The following is a 16,095-nucleotide window of genomic DNA, read 5'->3' as shown; positions in this document are numbered from 1 at the left end:
CCCCGCCATGTCCCGGCCCCCAGCCCCACCCCTGCATGCTCCCGGGCACCCAGGAGACCAGCAGCCCACCTCAATCTATGGAAGCTTCCTCATACTCCCATTGCACAGCTGAGAAAAACCCCAAAGGACCTTTCTCAACACACATCTGGACTAGGGGGAACCTGCTGGGCTCGCCCTAGCAAAGAAATGACTGGTGGCCGCTGTGGGGAGACAAACGTTCTCAACATTGCAAAAACTTTCCAACGTACGGAGGAAGGGAAAGAATTGTACACTGGCCTGCTTGCCCTTAGATTCTGCAGTGAACATGCTGTTTTATTCACTTTATCACGTATCTCTCCAGCCATCCCTCCCTCCCCCTCTCCTTCCACCTGCCAGTTAATGGTGCTATTCAGACGCCTCATCAGTACCAGTCACCCCCAAACACTTCAGTATGCACGCTGCTACCTGGAGCTCAATATTTTCTGTTTCTTTGTTATTGGGGAGAGGCTGGAATTCCCCTGCTAGAAACAGACACGTCCTCAGTGTACGTTCCCTGTATTTTGAGAAACGCAGACACCTGTGTAACTCAGCCTAGATCAAGATAGAGAACATCAGCGGCATCCCCAGAAAGCGGGAGTTCGTCAGTATTCGGTTATCTGCCTTGTTAGATATCTATTTAGATATCTACTGTGTTTGATCACCTGGCCCTCAAATAGGATCATACAAACGTCCTGTTGTTCTCCTATGAGCAGAGGTGGACCTGTTGCCATTCCAGCCCTCAATCCCACGTTTCACTCTGACCTGCTGTTGATGGACATTCAGGTTAGCTCATGGTTTCTAGAAACTTGGCCATTATGGGGGAGGAGTGGTGCAAGGAAGAGGTTTTCAGGATGATAGGGAATTTCTAAAGCTGAAGGGGAAGATCAGTGGAGAGAAAGAAAGGAAGGCTGTGGAGCAATGCCCACTGGAGGGCAGAGACTGCTCTCTACCTGGTCTGCTCTCCCCTGGCGGTGTGAAGGGCCAGCTCCTCCATCCTTCAGATCTAAGCTCATATGCCACCTCCTCAGAGAGGGTGACTGTCCCAGCCACAGGCGCCTGTCTTCTCACTAGTCCCTGTTTATTTCCTTTACAGCACTTACCTCCATCCATCATTATTATTTTTTGGCTCTAACTTGTTCATCGCACTCCGTTCTCCCACCTGAGATGTTGGCTTCAGGAGGGCAGAGGCTATGATTGCCTTCTCCCCGCCCCCCCCATCTCTAATACCAGGTTTAAAACACAGTAAGTGTTCAACACGTGTCTGCTCAGGGAACAAATGGTTCCAGGTGCTGGGGGGGCAAGGTGGGCCCAGTGGGGTGTCTGGGAGCTCCGTACATGCTCTCTGAAAAGCCAGAGGTGGGTTTGGGGGTTCTAGATCTGAGCCCAGCAGACTGGGGCTCCTCCCCAAATCGACTCTGGCTTAAAGCGGGCTCTACCATCAGCTCCTCCAGCTCTGCTACTTCTGCCCCCGATGGACCGGGCTCAGGAAGGGGTTCATGTACCCCAAAGCCTCCTCTGTGCCATCAGGGTCCAGTGAGGCTCAGGGGGCCGTATTGGGCGTAGGGAGGTGGCTGGGACGCGGGGCTTGCACCTGCTCTTTTCCCCTGCGGCCTCTCGCACGCATGGAGGCCCAGAAGCACCTGGGCTGGCAGGTAAGACGGCCTGCCCTTCCCCAAAGTGCCAGGCCCTCCAATCGCGGGGCAGGGAGGTGCTCTCGGGCTTGCCGCGCGTGCGCTCCCACCCCTTCCCCGTGGAGCGCCAGCTCAAAGGACTGGCCGACTTCTCCAGCCATCCGACCTCGCCAGCACCCTGCACAAGGGGTGGGCGCAATGTGTGAGCCACGGGTGGCAACTTCTGGGGAGGCCCGCTGAGGGAGAGGTCTGGGCTGGGGCGGGGACTGGGAGGGTGGCGGAGCGGCTTAGGGGCAGAAGAGACCCATGGGGAGGACGGGGACCATGATGGCCAGAGGGAACCCGGCGTCTTCGCCAGCCTGCGCCAGGCTGCGTTGAGCCACCAAGTGCATGGCGCTAGAAAGCGGGAGAGGAGGCGGGGCCTGGGCTGGCGTGGTGGGGAGGGGCATGGGACAGAGAGGCCTTGACGCGCCCTCCCAGGAGGCGGGGGCGGGGCCTGCCAGGAGGCCTCGGAGGCGTGCGCTCCAGGCTTGGGGGTCCTCTCCCACAGCCTGGGCGATGCCTTGGTGCTGACTTTGTGCACCCGCCGGGGAAGCTGAGGGTGCGCCCGAGGCCGGGAGGGGGCGGGGCTCGGACTGAGGGAGGAGCCTGAGGACTCCCTGGGCTCAAGGGGGGGATGAGAGGCAAAGGGGGAAGGGCGGTGAGGGGGAGGCTGTGCTCTTCTGCAGCCTGGGCCGTGCCACCGTGCGCGGCCAGCTGTATCAGACCTGGAAGCTGGAGAAGCGCGGGGCCGGGCTGGGGTGCAGGTCTGGGTGGGGGAAGGGTCACGGAGACGGCGGGGACTGTCCTGAGCAGCCTGCACCACGTACCCTAGGGAACGCTGCCCATTGAGAGGGCCCGGGAGATGGGGAGGGGCTTCGCGTCGTTGTGCCCTTGGCCAAGCCAGCGACTCTCCCTGGCCTTCTTTCCCAGGGCTCCGCGCTGGAACCGGCCATCAGCAGCCCAGACCCCAGGGCCCTGGAGCGGATACCCTGGGACCACAACAGCCCGACGCAGGAGGATGAGTTCCCATTACCCCAGGGTGCAGACCAAAGCCTGGTTCCTGCCTGGGGTCTGGGGGCCTGGGGAGGAGGGCTGGGGCCAGGAGCCCGGAGGCTGAGTGTAGGGCGGTGTGCGCCTGCGTCAGTCCGTCAGTCCGTGGGCTGCTCCCGGCTCAGGGGGTTGCTTGCGTTTGTGAGTGTGTGCCTGTGCACGCCCGGCTGGCCTTTGTGTACATTTGTCGGAGGTGTCCGCGGCTGTGTTCAGGGAAAGGGAGCCCAGTGGTTAGGCAGACTGCGGAGTCGGACCGCCTGCGTTGCAATCTGGCTTCTGCCACTTAAGACCCTGGGCCTTGGATGAGTTGCCCAATTTTTTCCTGCCTCGGTCTCCTTTTTCCTTGTGGATTCACTCATCCACCAAATGTTTACTGAGACCTACCATGTGCTAGGCACGGCTCCAGGCCCGGGACGTAGCAGCAGTGAGCAAACCAGTCACAGATCCCTGCTCTGGTGAGTCAGGCCAACAAGAAAGAAAGAATTAAATCTACAGTATGTCAGATGGTGGTAAGTGTGGCGGGTGTGTACATGGGGGAGGGTTGCAGTTTTAGATTGAGAGGCCTTCCTGAGAAGGTGACATTTGGATAGAGTCCTACAAGGTGAGGAGTGCTTCAGCCCATGCAAAGGTCCTGGGGCAGAATTGGGCCTGGCTTGTTGGAAGAACAGGGAGGAGGCCTGAGGAGGCCTGTGGGGCTGGAGCAGAATGAGCTAGGGGGAGAGAGGGAGGTGAGGGCAGGGAGGTGACAGGAGCAGGGCCTGCAGGGCCTTGTGGGCTGTGGGGAGGGGCTTGGCTTTTCCTCATGGAAGGGCGTGGAAGCAGCTCCCTCTGGCTTCCACGCAGATGATAATAATAGCATTTACCCCAAGGATTTGTTATAGGAATTATATGAACTAATCCGTGTAAAGTGATAGCACAGTGTCTGGGGCTTACTAAACATACATTACTCGTAGGTTATTGTTCTGTGTGGTGGACATGTGGGTCTTGGGGTGTGTCCGAACCACAGCTGAACAGGGTGACTGCTAGCGAGTTTGTTGTTGTGAAAGAATCTCTCTAAAGCTATGTAAGAAACTCTGCTGGGTGCTTGAAATCCCTGCTGGGGTTACTGCTTTCTGGCTTGGATGGGCTCTTTTGCATAACAGATGTTATCCAGATGTCAGCTGGGGTCACTGGGGCCTCGGAGATTTGGCGCTTGCCTCTCTCCCACGACCTGCGGGAAGCCCAGTGCCCTCCCCGAGATGTCTGCAAATTCCCAGGGCCTCTGTTCCCATGGTTCCTTCTTGGCCTGAGTTGCTGCCCGCTGAACCCTTGCTCTCACTCACCTAGCGGGGGCCTGCCCCGTGGAGAAACAGTCTGTATTCCTGATTCCTCCAGACCACCCACACGTGGTCCTCAGGTATGGACCCCATTGGCTGAAGGTCCTGTGCAAGGTGCGACGCCCTCCCTAAGATTCCTCTGTCCTGACGGTTTTACCGCTGTGTGAGCTTCCGCGGCAAGCTTCTGTAAGACGTTGCTTGAAAAAAATTCCACTACCCAAAGGAAAAGTTTGCATGCCTCTTGTCCAACCCAGCAAACTTCATGACCAGCTTAAAGTGAACTGGGTTCTTGTGAGAAGAGGAGTTGCACTCCAGACACCCGGGGCCATGCCCGGGAGCAGCTGTAGGTGATTTTGACCTCAGGCTGGCTTGGAGACTTGGAGGCAGGTAGGAGGACCGGGGTTGGCTGTGGAAGTCGAGGCAGGGGGAGATAGGAGCTGGCACGGAGCCGACAGCGGGGTTGGTGGTGAGCAGTTGTGAAAGACAGTGATGCTTCCCCCTCGGGGAAACATCAAGACCAGAAACAGTTACGAGGATGAGCCAGACTCCTGGAAAACTAGACAAGGGTTGCTCCAGACAGAATCTGCTCTAGATTCTTCTGGTAGTTCCTGTAATAACCACTGACTGCTTTTTTTGGGCATGGCTAGTGAGGGCTCAGGGGTCAAAGTTGAAGGAGCAGGACCTCTCTCGGGGCAGGAGTGAGAGGAACCTCCCCAGGCAGGTCAGGACACTTGGGGAAAAGCCCAGAACTGGTCTAGTTCCAAGACCAGGGTGCAGGGTGTGTCAGAAAGGTGCATTCTGTTCGAGCCTGGAATTGAGACCAGGGTCACGGTTAACCTTGACCACAATTCAGTGCAGCTGTGATGTGGACTGAATCATATCCAGGACTATTCTCTGTGAGGCTGGCTTGGTTTCTGAATAATTGTCATGTCGTATTTGGTGTGGACTTGAAGAGAAACTGGACCCTTGGAATGGGCCTTCAATCGCATATTGTCTGGTATGTCTTAACCTTCCCTGGATCACAGACTCCCCTGGGAAATCTAACCAAATCTACAGACCACTTCTTTTTTTTTTTTTTTTTTTTTTTAAAGTTCGATGCTTCATTAGTTGTGTATAACACCCAGTGCACCATGCAATACGTGCCCTCCTTACTACTCATCACCGGTCTATCCCATTCCCCCACCCCCTCCCCTCTGAAGTCTTCAGTTTGCTTCTCATAGTTCATAGTCTCTCATGCTTCATTCCCCCTTCTGATTACCCCCCTTTTCTTTATCCCTTTCTTCCCCTACCGATCATCCTAGTTCTTATGTTCCATAGATGAGAGAAATCATATGATAATTGTCTTTCTCTGCTTGACTTATTTCACTTAGCATTATCTCCTCCAGTGCCATCCATGTTGCAGCAAATGTTGAGAATTCGTTCTTTTACAGACCACTTCTGACTCAGTGCCTGCCCCCTCCCCCCAAATATATTTACCCAGATGCTATTTTGGACAGTGGTACGGCACCATGGTTGCCCCGTCCAGGTTGAGCATGTCTGATTTTACTTTGGTTCTCTCATTTGATGCGAGACGAAACAGTCGCAAGAGCATAGCGCCTTGCTCAGAGTCACGCAGACAGTGACTGAGCCAGGCATCAGTTCAACACAGTAATTGATCATGGAGTCGGAACTGGATGCAGACCCTGGCTCCACCCCTTACCAGCAAGGGATGTAATCTCCCTGTGCCTCAGTTTCCCTATCTGCAAAATCGAGATAATGATATATTTTTTAAAGATTTATTTATTTATTTGAGAGAGAAGTGGGGAGGGGCAGAGGGAGAGGGAGAGAGAGAATCCAAGCAGACTCCCCACTGAGTGTGGAGTCTGATGTGGGGCTTGACCCCATGACCCCGAGATCAAGACCTGAGCTGAAATTGAGAGTTGGATGCTCAACCAGGTGAGCCACGCAGGTGTCCCAATAATATATATTTTTTTATTTTTTAATTTTATTTTTAAAAGATTTTATTTATTTATTTGACAGAGAGAGAGACAGCCAGCGAGAGAGGGAACACAAGCAGGGGGAGCGGGAGGGAAAGAAGCAGGCTCCCTGTGGAGGATCCTGACGTGGGGCTCGATCCCATAACGCCGGGATCACACCCTGAGCCGAAGGCAGACGCTTAACCGCTGTGCCACCCAGGCGCCCCAATATATATATTTTTAAGTGGAGACACAGGTTGATTCCTTAGCCTGAACTTCTAGCTTATGTAGAAGTTTGAACCACACAATTCCTGCCACCTAGTGCATCTGTGGTGGATAAAATAGAATGTGTGGCACTGACCACACAATGTCTGTGTCCGTGTGGTTATTGTCAGAGAACTACTGGCTGGTCTTTCACAAGTGGGTGTGTCTTCTAAAGAGAGTGTGTTTGAACGTTGTATCAGTTCACCTTAGCTGTGTAACAAAAGACCCTAAAATGTACTAGCTTAAACCAACCATCATTTATTAACACCTGATTCTGTGGGTTGGCAGTCTGGGCTCAGCCGGGTGGTTCTGCTGGGCATGCCTGGGTCCCCTCATGGGACTGCGGTTAGCTGGGGGGTCAGCTGGGGCTGCACGGTCTCGGAGGCGTCATGCACGGTCTCTCGGGGCCCCATGTTTGTTGGTGAGTGGCTGGGTATTGAGTTATCAGCTTTAAACGTGGAGTGTTTTGACCCTAACGGGTGTTTCTGCTTCTTAAAAGAAGAGACAATAACCTCCAGGCAAGACCCCAATCTAGTTATGGAAAGGGACCTCCTCTGTATGGGACATTCACATTTCTTTGTCATGGGGCTCTCTTCCTCACCCACCGGCTTCCTCCCGTCTTTCCCTCCTCCCTTCCAAACCTTTCCACCTTTCACCTGCCTTAAGGTTTGTGGAGACCATTGTGGGCTAGCCTGGGAACTGCACTGTCCTCAGTGGAACATGCTGTCTAGGGATGGATGGGATGGTCACACAGCCACCCTCTTGTCCCCTGCCATGGCAATTTTGGGGCTATTTCTCTGTCCTTTGGCTTAAGAAAAGGCCCACAGGCAAGGTGGGCTCATGTCTGCCTTGTCTACCATTTGCCTTAAAACAGTACCTGGCATGAGGCTAACACTTACTAAATATTAGTGCAGTGGACGAAGGTTTACAAGCAGAGCCCGAGCCCTGTCTGAGGGTTTGCAGCTCTGAGGCCGGTACCATCCCAGAGGCTACTTCCTGTGGTCTACCGTCCACCAGCCTTCTGGAACCCTGTGTGTGACCCTTAGTGACTGTGACCAGCTGCCCACAAAGTCCACAGACTCCTCCCCCCTCCAGGATGACCTGTCCTCCTTCCTCGGCTGGAAATCTTCCCTGAACCCCAGACTCGACCCTTGCACCAATGACTCAAAACAAAACTCTTCGGTGGGAGAGGGCAACCGGTTTCACTGTGGGATGTGAGGGAGTGGGCGTGCATCTCCAAGTCGGTCTGTGTATATGTTTTGGGCGAGGGTGCAGATTATCTCTGCCCGAAGGCCCCGGCTTTGAGGGGCTTCCTTCGCACAAGGGCAAGGTGGATTTGTACGGTTGGGTTGACTGCTGTCCAGCAGAGGGCGCTCAAGTCAGTCTACGGCGGTGGCTTTGAAGTGCACCGCGACGGCAAGGTGACTGGTTCTGATTCGCCTGGAGGTCCCCGGTGAGCTGGCCATGGACCCCTGTCCATGTGTGTGTGGCAGCCACAAAAGTCCCCAAACTGTGCACGGAATCCCTGGAACCTTGAATATGATCCCCTCCATGTTCATGGCAAAAGGAATTCTGTACATGTGATAACAGTTCCGCATTTGGAGATGAGGGGGTGATCCTTGATCATCTGGGTGGGCTCAGTCTAACCACGTGGACCCTTAAAATCAGAGGACCCTCCCCAGCTGGGACAGAAGTGACACAGAAGAAGGGGAGGGGGACTTGAAGGGTGACAGGCATTTGGCCTGCTGCTGTGGGCTTTGAAGCTGAGGACACGAGCCAAGACGTGCAGGTGTTTCTCGAAGCTGGGAATGGCCCTCAGCTGACAGTCAACTAGGAAATGGGACCTGAGTCCCTGCAACCGTAAGGAGCTGAGGTCTTCCAACAACCCTGATGAGCCTCCAGAAAGGAACACAGCCTGCGGACACCTCGTTAGCCCGGTGAGCCCTAGAATGGTCACAAACGGTCACAAGAAACTAATGGTATGGAAATGACTCCCTTCCTTTCTCCAAGAGAATGGTTTCAAGCCCGTGCGAGGGAAGCAGTGTTGTCCCTCTGTGAGTGGCTTAGGGCCTGCCGTGGATGGCCAGGTGTCTGGCTGTGGATGGCCAATGGCTACTATGGACAACCGAGTGTTTGCCTGTGACCCTGCCATTCCCTTGTCCCCTCCTTTTCTGCATCTGGTACTTGGAGTTCTGGAGGTTGGGTGGAGCCTGCCCTGTCTCCCCCAGTCCCTGCTGCTTGGCTCTGGTGTGTGGAACCCACAGGTGTGCTTGGGAAACTGAGACCCAGAAGGGGGGCACTGCAGGAGAGAGTCTAGGCAGCTGCAGGGGTGACATGCCCTCCCTTGCTTCTCCATCCAGAAAGAGAAGGACATGCCTGTGCTGCCCCAATCGATGCCGAAAGCTCATTGGTCAGGACCAGGTGGGCACATGGTGCATTCCCGAGGGACCAAGCTACCTGCTCTCCCATCTGTCCAGCACTGGGCGAGGGGCGTGCTGTGATGGGAAGAGAGGAGCCCCTGCCCGGACTCCCCTGCCCCCAGATGGTAAAGGCCTGCCTGGTGATGGTGCCTTGGCCACTTCAGGTGAGTCTCCAGGGGCTGGGGGGGGGGAGACCCTGTTCCCCACACCAGTCACTATCCCTCTTGCCTCTCCCAAGGCTCCTCGTCTCAGACTCCTGACCTATCCATCCACAGTGGTCCCCATGGGTCAGGTGGGCATCTCAGAGGTGGGGGCTCCGGGATGGAGCTGGGTGGGTGGGAGATGAAGCCTGACCCCAGCAGGGACTGGGATGGAGGGGAGGGGACCTCTGTGGAGCTGAAGAGGGCCCCCTCCCAGCACTGTCTCTGTGGAGTCCTCCAAAGACGGTGGGTGTCATGGCGGCCACAGGGGGTCCCCTCAGCTGGGGCCCTGTTGACCCACGAGCTTTAGCTTCGGAGACAGATGGACACCTTCAACTCTGATGGAAGATCCACTTCTGAACCAGGTAAGTTGGTGGAGGTGGGGTGTGGTGCGGCCTATGCCAGGACTGGAGTGGGGTCCTTGGGCCCTGGGTCTGGCTGGGGAGGAGGAGGGGGATCGGCCTGGCCTGGGGCGGTTGACTTCATTTGCTTCCGTGTGCATGCCCCGCCGGCAGGTAGAGACACACAGGTGTGTGGACACACAGGTGCATGCCCACCTGTGGACACACGCATTTGGGTAAATGCTGATGCGTAGGCGAGGACACCTGGCAAAGACATGAGCCGGTCACTTTGCAGGCCCATCACTGTGTGAGCTCACGGACTGTAACGATCTCCACGTGACATGAGAAACTTGCTCCAGGTCCCGTCTGCTGGGCAGGGGTGAAGTTGGGATCTGATCCCAGACACTTGGGTCTGTTCGAGACGTTGGATACACAGAGAGGAGCCCTCCCTGCCCTCCAAGGGCTGGCATTATAATGGCAGAGACAAACACTACCCAAATCAGTAAGTAACAAGATAGGAGATAGTGATCAGTGCCCCGAATTAATACAAAGCAAGATAAGAAGGAGAGAGAATGAATCAGAGGAGGGATGTGGTTATTTTAGCTATGGGTCAGAGGAGGACTTTCTGAGGAGGTGATTTTTGAGGAGATATGAAAGAGGGGAGGGAGGGAGCTTGTTGGTATCTGGGGGAACAGTGGTTCAGGCATGGGAACAGCCCATGCAAAGGCCCTGGGGCAGGACTGTGCCTGGAAGTTGGAGGAACAATGAGGAGGCCCATGAGGCTGGAGCAGAGTGAGTGAAGGGGAGAGAAGGAAACGGGGAAGGGGTTAGAACTTGGGTTTTTAACTGTGAGGCAAGTAGGAGCCCTGGAGGGCTGCTCCCGGCTCAGGTGCTCACGGGCGCCCTCTGGTGGCTGATGCGGGGAGGACAGACTGTGGGTGCAAAGGCGGCACTGGGGACCAGGGCTGGTCCAGGTAGGCCATGCTAGGATGGACCAGGTGGGGCCAAGGAGGGGGAAAGTGGGTTGATTCTGGTTAGATTTTGAACTGGAGCTTCTAGGGTTTGCTGAGGGATTGGATAAAGGTGTAGAGAGAGGAGCTGAGGGTTCCCCTGTGCTCCTGGTCTGAGCCAGCGAAGAACTGATGTGTCTTGAACTGAGCTGGGGAAGACAGCCAGGTCACATGACCTTTGAGATGTCGCCAGGGATCACCTAGGATGCAAACAGAGGTGTCAGTTTGGGAATTATGGCATAAGATGATTTTTTTAAAAAAAGTTCTAACTTGGTTTTAATAATTCTTTGGTCAGATTTCTCTCATTCTTCTAAATGTTCAAAGAGTTCCAAGCTATAATCTACGTCTAGATAATCAGTGCATTTAGATTTTTTCCCCAAACATTGAAGGTAACGTCTGCCGACTGTTGTTAACAGCACCACAGTCATGACCATTGAGCATTCCTTTAGCAGTCCGATTGTAGCGTGTGGCAAATCAAAGGAGAAGAGTCTATAGCAAATATTCAGTGCTGCTGGAAAAGACCCTCACCCCAACATAAAATAGTTTAAATCAGAATGCGGTCCGCCCCCTGTTGTCATTTTTCATGAAAGTTCCTGAAATTGGTCTTCTCTGAAGCGTTGGGCTAAATCACACTGGATTTTTAAGTTGCGTCCTTGGTAGTTAATCATAAGATCCTGTCTAGTCAGTCCGAGTGAACACTCCTGAGGTATCCAGAAATCTTACCATCTGTTTCTCCAAAAGGGACCCGGGCACGGATTCCCAGTATCTTAGCCGGATTTCTTCACTCTGGGTGAGTAGGGGATTCAGGGAGTAAGAAAAGATTATTATTATTTTTTAAAGATTTTATTTATTTATTTGGGGGGGAGGGAGGGTGTGAGCGGGAGAGTGTGAGCGTGAGAGTGTGCGTGCAAGGGGGGGAGGGGCAGAGGGAGAGGGAGAGAGAGAATCCTAAGCAGACTCTGTGCTGAGTGTGGAGCCAACGCAGGCCTTGAGCCCACGATCCCGAGATCATGACCTGAGCTGAAATCAAGAGTTGGACGCTCAATGAGCTGAGCCACCCAGGTGCCCCCAAATGAATTTTTTATTAAAAATATTTTTTGGATGCATGATTCAGTTTTTTTAATCCATCAGCAACTGCTACGCATTTACATGTCCCCCTGAGTTTAATCTGTACCCATTCTTCTTTCCCCAGCTTTGATAGAATTGACCTATAACATTGTGTAAGTTTAAGGTGTGCAATGGGATGCTTTCATACACTTGTATATTGCAGAATGATTACCCCGATCACCACCATAGCATTTGTGGTGAGAACATTTAGGATTTACTCTCTTAGCAGCTCCAGGTGTCCTGCCTTGTCAACAAGGCAATGCCAAGGTCACTCTGGCCTCTCCCAGGCACTGGGTGCTGACATTAGTGAGTGTACCTGTGTCCTATCCTAGCAGCACCTCCCATCTCCAGAGAGGTGGGGATGGGCTGGTCCATGGGTGTGCACCGAAGTGCATTAACTGTCCCCCATTCTCCAGCCTTTGTGACAGTTGGACTTCTTGAGTCACCATCGGTGAGGTCTCCTTTTATGGCTAGATGCCCTACAAGGCAGGCGAGGGCTGGGTGGGAAGGGTAGGTGAGGGTGTCTGCCCCAAATGTTCACACTCACGAGCAGCTGGTGGGTCTACACGTCGGGGAAAGGGACTGGCTGAATCCATCCCTGGACCAGGGGCGGGAGGTCCAAGCCTGCTCTCCCCGGTGCCTGGTGCCTGATCAGCTGGTTCCCAACGTAATTCAGGCCGGTGCAGTCCCACCCTAAGGCCCTCGCCCTCCGCTCTCAGCACCTCCGGCTCTCTCACATCCATACACAACTCTGCAGTATGTGGGCCAAGCCCCACACCCAATCTGTGGATGCTTCCAGAACCTTTGTGTGCCAGCATCTGCAATCTCCGTCTCCCAACAGCTGGCATCCAACACGTTGACCCTGCGATACTCGAACAAGTCAGCGTCCTGTTATCCCACACGTGGTATCAACAGTCAGGGCATGGAATACTCCAGCATCTCAAGTCCCACTTCCCCATCAGCCGGTGCCAATAACTCACTACTCAGGCCGACACTGAAGCACCCTAACACTCATCGCCTGCAGACTCCCCATCTCTGGCCCAACACATGAATGTCCCAACTCCCACCACTGTCAGCACCCCAACTTCTCATCAGACGACAGGCGGCAGGCTCACCCAATCGGGCTGCTGTGCTGTCCCTAGTCACGTGACGTGTGGGTGTTCCAACACGCCTGCTCCCTTTATGTCCCAGGTACTGGCTGCCATCTAAGGTCTGGCAGCCAAACATCAAAATGGTCCAACAAATGGATACCCTAATGGGCAGTATGTCCCCTCTCCAGCCTCTATTAACTAGCTGCAACCAGAAAACACCCAGAACACCCCAATACCTACCCACGGGGCCTGCCTCCAACACTCTGCATGGTTCACGGAGATCCACAGCCTATTCCTCTAATCCCCCAGCGCCCCACTGGCCAAGCCCACCAAGCTCCCACCAGATACTGGACAGGGCAGACCAGCACCCAGCCCTCGGTATGTATGCCCGAGTCCTGTGCTCAGCGGCCGGCCCTCCGGTGCAGTGTGGCCCTGACACCCAGTGAGTTTTGTTCCCTAGTCCTCAGCAGCCAACACCCCACCATCCGCATCAACAGCTGTACTTCTGTCAGGTTGACACGGCAACGGCTAACGCCCAGCACTTTCACACCTAAGAGTCCCTTTGTCACCCAGTACCCCAACACGGCACCACTTGATTTTTTGACCCCCTAATTGCTGTGCTTGCTGACACCCTTCCTGTGGTCAGGTTCTGGGGGTGTGGACTGTGGCCTGACTTGACTAGGTCCTACCCTCCACGGGTGGGGGGATCATTTAGACTTCCCGATGGTAGAGGGGTACAATTCTGCCATCGAGGCCAAGGGGCCCAAGGGGCGCAAGGGACTTGGACAGGGGGCCAAGAATAAGAGTGTTTGAGCTTCCGCCTGCCTGGGCTGGAGACCCTCCTGCCCGGGCTTAAACTTCTCTGCTTCCCCTTAACACCCGGGGCCTTCGCTCTGGCTGGGGTCAACTCCTCTCCTCTACCAAGCTTGGCAGAGGTAAGGGAGACGGCCTATCAGTCAGGGCTCTCCAGGGGGACAGAACCAAATTATACCCCCCACACACACACACCCGCCCCTGGGGGAGGATGGATGTGGGTGGAGGAAGACCTGGAGAGGACAGGTCCTTTTAGACTCACACAGACTGTGTAGCCTGGTCCCGCCCTGGTATTTCCGGATCCTTCTGGCGCTGAAGGGGTGTTCCTCACACTGACGAACCCCCTTCCTTTGGCCACTGAAGGAAGACCCTACAAGCCCCCAGACAGCAAGTTCTCAAGGCCAAAGTAAACTCAGCCTCTGTCCTGTGTGAACGGCCTCATTCCTCCCCGGGACAAGGGGGACGAGGGTGGAAACTCGGAAAGGGGGTGGGTCATTGGGGGGTATCGATGAGAATAAATGCCCCAAAGTGATCCCCAGGAAGGGGAGGCTGGTCCCCTCACTTCTCTGCTCTGGAATCAACTTGACGTGAAGTGTGGGGGCCGGAGCCGAGTGGGGAACCGAGTCAAGGTGCGAGACTCTCCAGGACTCCAGCACGGAACCCATCAGGGCAGCTGAAGCAGAGCTCGGACCCTGAATTTCTTTTCTGACCGCGCACTCCCCACCCCCGCCCCCGATCCTCAGCTGTGATTGGCTCCAACCCCAGCTCCCGGCCACTACCTCGTCTTTCTGGCCACAGCGATTGGCTCAAGAGTGGGCATGTAACCCCCTCAGAGCCAATGAGAGGCAAGGAGACTTGCTGGGGATTCTGGGGACTCACATCCCTCACCCGCTTTTTTTCCTTCTTTGGGTCAAATGGAAGAGACCCTCAATTTGGCCTTAGACAGCATGGTTTGAGGATGGGAGAAATGGCAGTGACCGTGTTGTGGACTGCAGGGCTGGGACAGGGACTTTAACAGCTGTATGGAATCAGGACATAAAGCCCAGGCAGCCTGGGATAGCAGAGGGAAGACACCAGAGCCTTGATGATATCTTGTGAGCACCTGGATCAAACCTCACCTGCAGCCGTCAGACTTTCATCTTTATTTTGATAATGAAGATAATGATACATGACATTATGTAGCTCTTGCTACATCCAGACCCTTATTCTAACCTCTTAACATGGGTTAACCTATTTAATTCTCCCAACAACCCTCTGAGTTAGGTCCTGTTGTTATCCCCATTGCACAGATAAGGAAACCGAAGCACAGAGAGGGCAAAGCAATACTCTCAAGGCCACAGAGCTGCGGTGGGCAGAGCCAGGATGTCTGGACGCCTCATCCTGTGTGAGATCCAGCCTCTTGCTCCTGTCATTTACACCCAAAGGGGCTCTGACTGATTCCAGGTGATGCCAGAGGGAGCACAGCAAGAGAGGAAACCAGAGTCATTCCTCCCTTGTGTAGAGCTTTTAGTGGGACTCCGAGGCTCTATGCAAGGCAGCCCCTGCTGCCATCCCTACCTCATTTCCCCTCGCTGTCCCCACCTCACTCAGCTCCGGTCCCATAGGCTTCCTCTCTGTTCCACCAAATCACCGAATTTATCCTGACTTTGCCCCCCACCGTTGCTGTTCCTTCTGCCCGACTTTCCCATCTTCTTCTCCTTCTGGTCGCCTGAGCCATGTCCTCAGGGCACCCTCCTCCCGACCTCAGTTTAGGCCAATAGAATCCAGACGTCAGGAACACATGCTCTGGCTCATACCTCAGTCCATCCCTTCCTTGTTGGACGTTGAGCCATTATGTTGATTCCCCTGTGCCTCAGTTTCCTCCTCTGTAAGATGGGGTAACAATAGTACCTGCCTCACAGGTTTGGATGAGGAATAAAGGTTATTATGTGTAAAGTGATTAGAACAGTTCAGAACACTTCATAATCATGGAGGCAGCACATAATAATAATGATATTATTAATAGTAATAATTATCATTTTGTATTTTTCTGTGACCACTTGGAGATTTTATTTGTGTTTATTAAAACAGCAAAGGATTGCGAACCATGAGACACAATATTTTTCATTGGCAAGTAAGTGTAAATATTATTTCATACATGAACTATAGTGCTGAGTTTGAGCGATGTCTCAAAAAGGGAAATTTATTCTTTTTATTTCTTTAATTTTTCAGCTTTACTGAGGTGTAATGGATAAAATTGTAAGGTATTTAAAGTGCAGAAAACTTATTTTTTTTAAAAAAATTGTTCTTTGGTTTAACACTAATGAATGAATCAAGAAAGTAGAATGCCACATCAGTGGTGCAGCTTAGTGGCTTATCGAAGTGTACACTTCGCACTTTTATTAAAATTCACTTAGTTACTGACCGCTTTTTACATAAAGTGTTTTTGTATTGGACATTACGTTTTCACCATCTGTATTTATTTTGTGGCTACTATAATTTTTCATTTCATGATTATTGCTGAAGGTGAATTTACTTTGTAGGAAGGGGGAATTAAAAGATGACCTCGTCTGGGTGTCAAATACACCGGGAACGTGGCTGGGCTTGCAATCAACGAAACCACGACGGCTCAATGAACCCACGAAGGAGGGTGCAGTTCCACATTATGCCCACCAAGTGCCGCTGTTCCCAAATCAAGGCCCGCTCAATCCCATTTTGGCGTCAATCTTCCTCAAATCCAATGAGGAGAGGGTAAGGTGGGGGGCAGAGCTCGTGGGGTGTGCCTCAGGCTCCTCTTTACCTCCAGCCCCCACCCTGCCCCTGCAGTCTGTTCACGTCCAGGGGCCATGTGCGAGGGC

General features: G+C 53.7%; 1 long non-coding RNA gene across 2 annotated transcripts; it reads left to right on the top strand.

Annotated features, from left to right (window-relative positions):
* The first annotated feature begins 6,166 nt into the window (after positions 1–6,166).
* Positions 6,167–15,899, top strand: LOC117801838. Of its 2 annotated transcripts, XR_004624572.1 has the most exons (4): positions 6,167–9,261; positions 9,533–9,739; positions 10,989–11,037; positions 15,781–15,899. It is a non-coding gene; the product is annotated as an uncharacterized LOC117801838 (long non-coding RNA). The 2 variants fall into 2 exon arrangements; XR_004624571.1 differs by lacking the exon at positions 15,781–15,899 and having other exon boundaries at positions 10,989–11,107.
* The last annotated feature ends 196 nt before the right edge of the window (positions 15,900–16,095 follow it).

Source organism: Ailuropoda melanoleuca, chromosome 4 (assembly GCF_002007445.2).
Source record: "Ailuropoda melanoleuca isolate Jingjing chromosome 4, ASM200744v2, whole genome shotgun sequence".
In the NCBI taxonomy this organism is placed as follows: Eukaryota; Metazoa; Chordata; class Mammalia; order Carnivora; family Ursidae; genus Ailuropoda; species Ailuropoda melanoleuca.
This window is presented reverse-complemented; position numbering and strand designations above follow the sequence as displayed.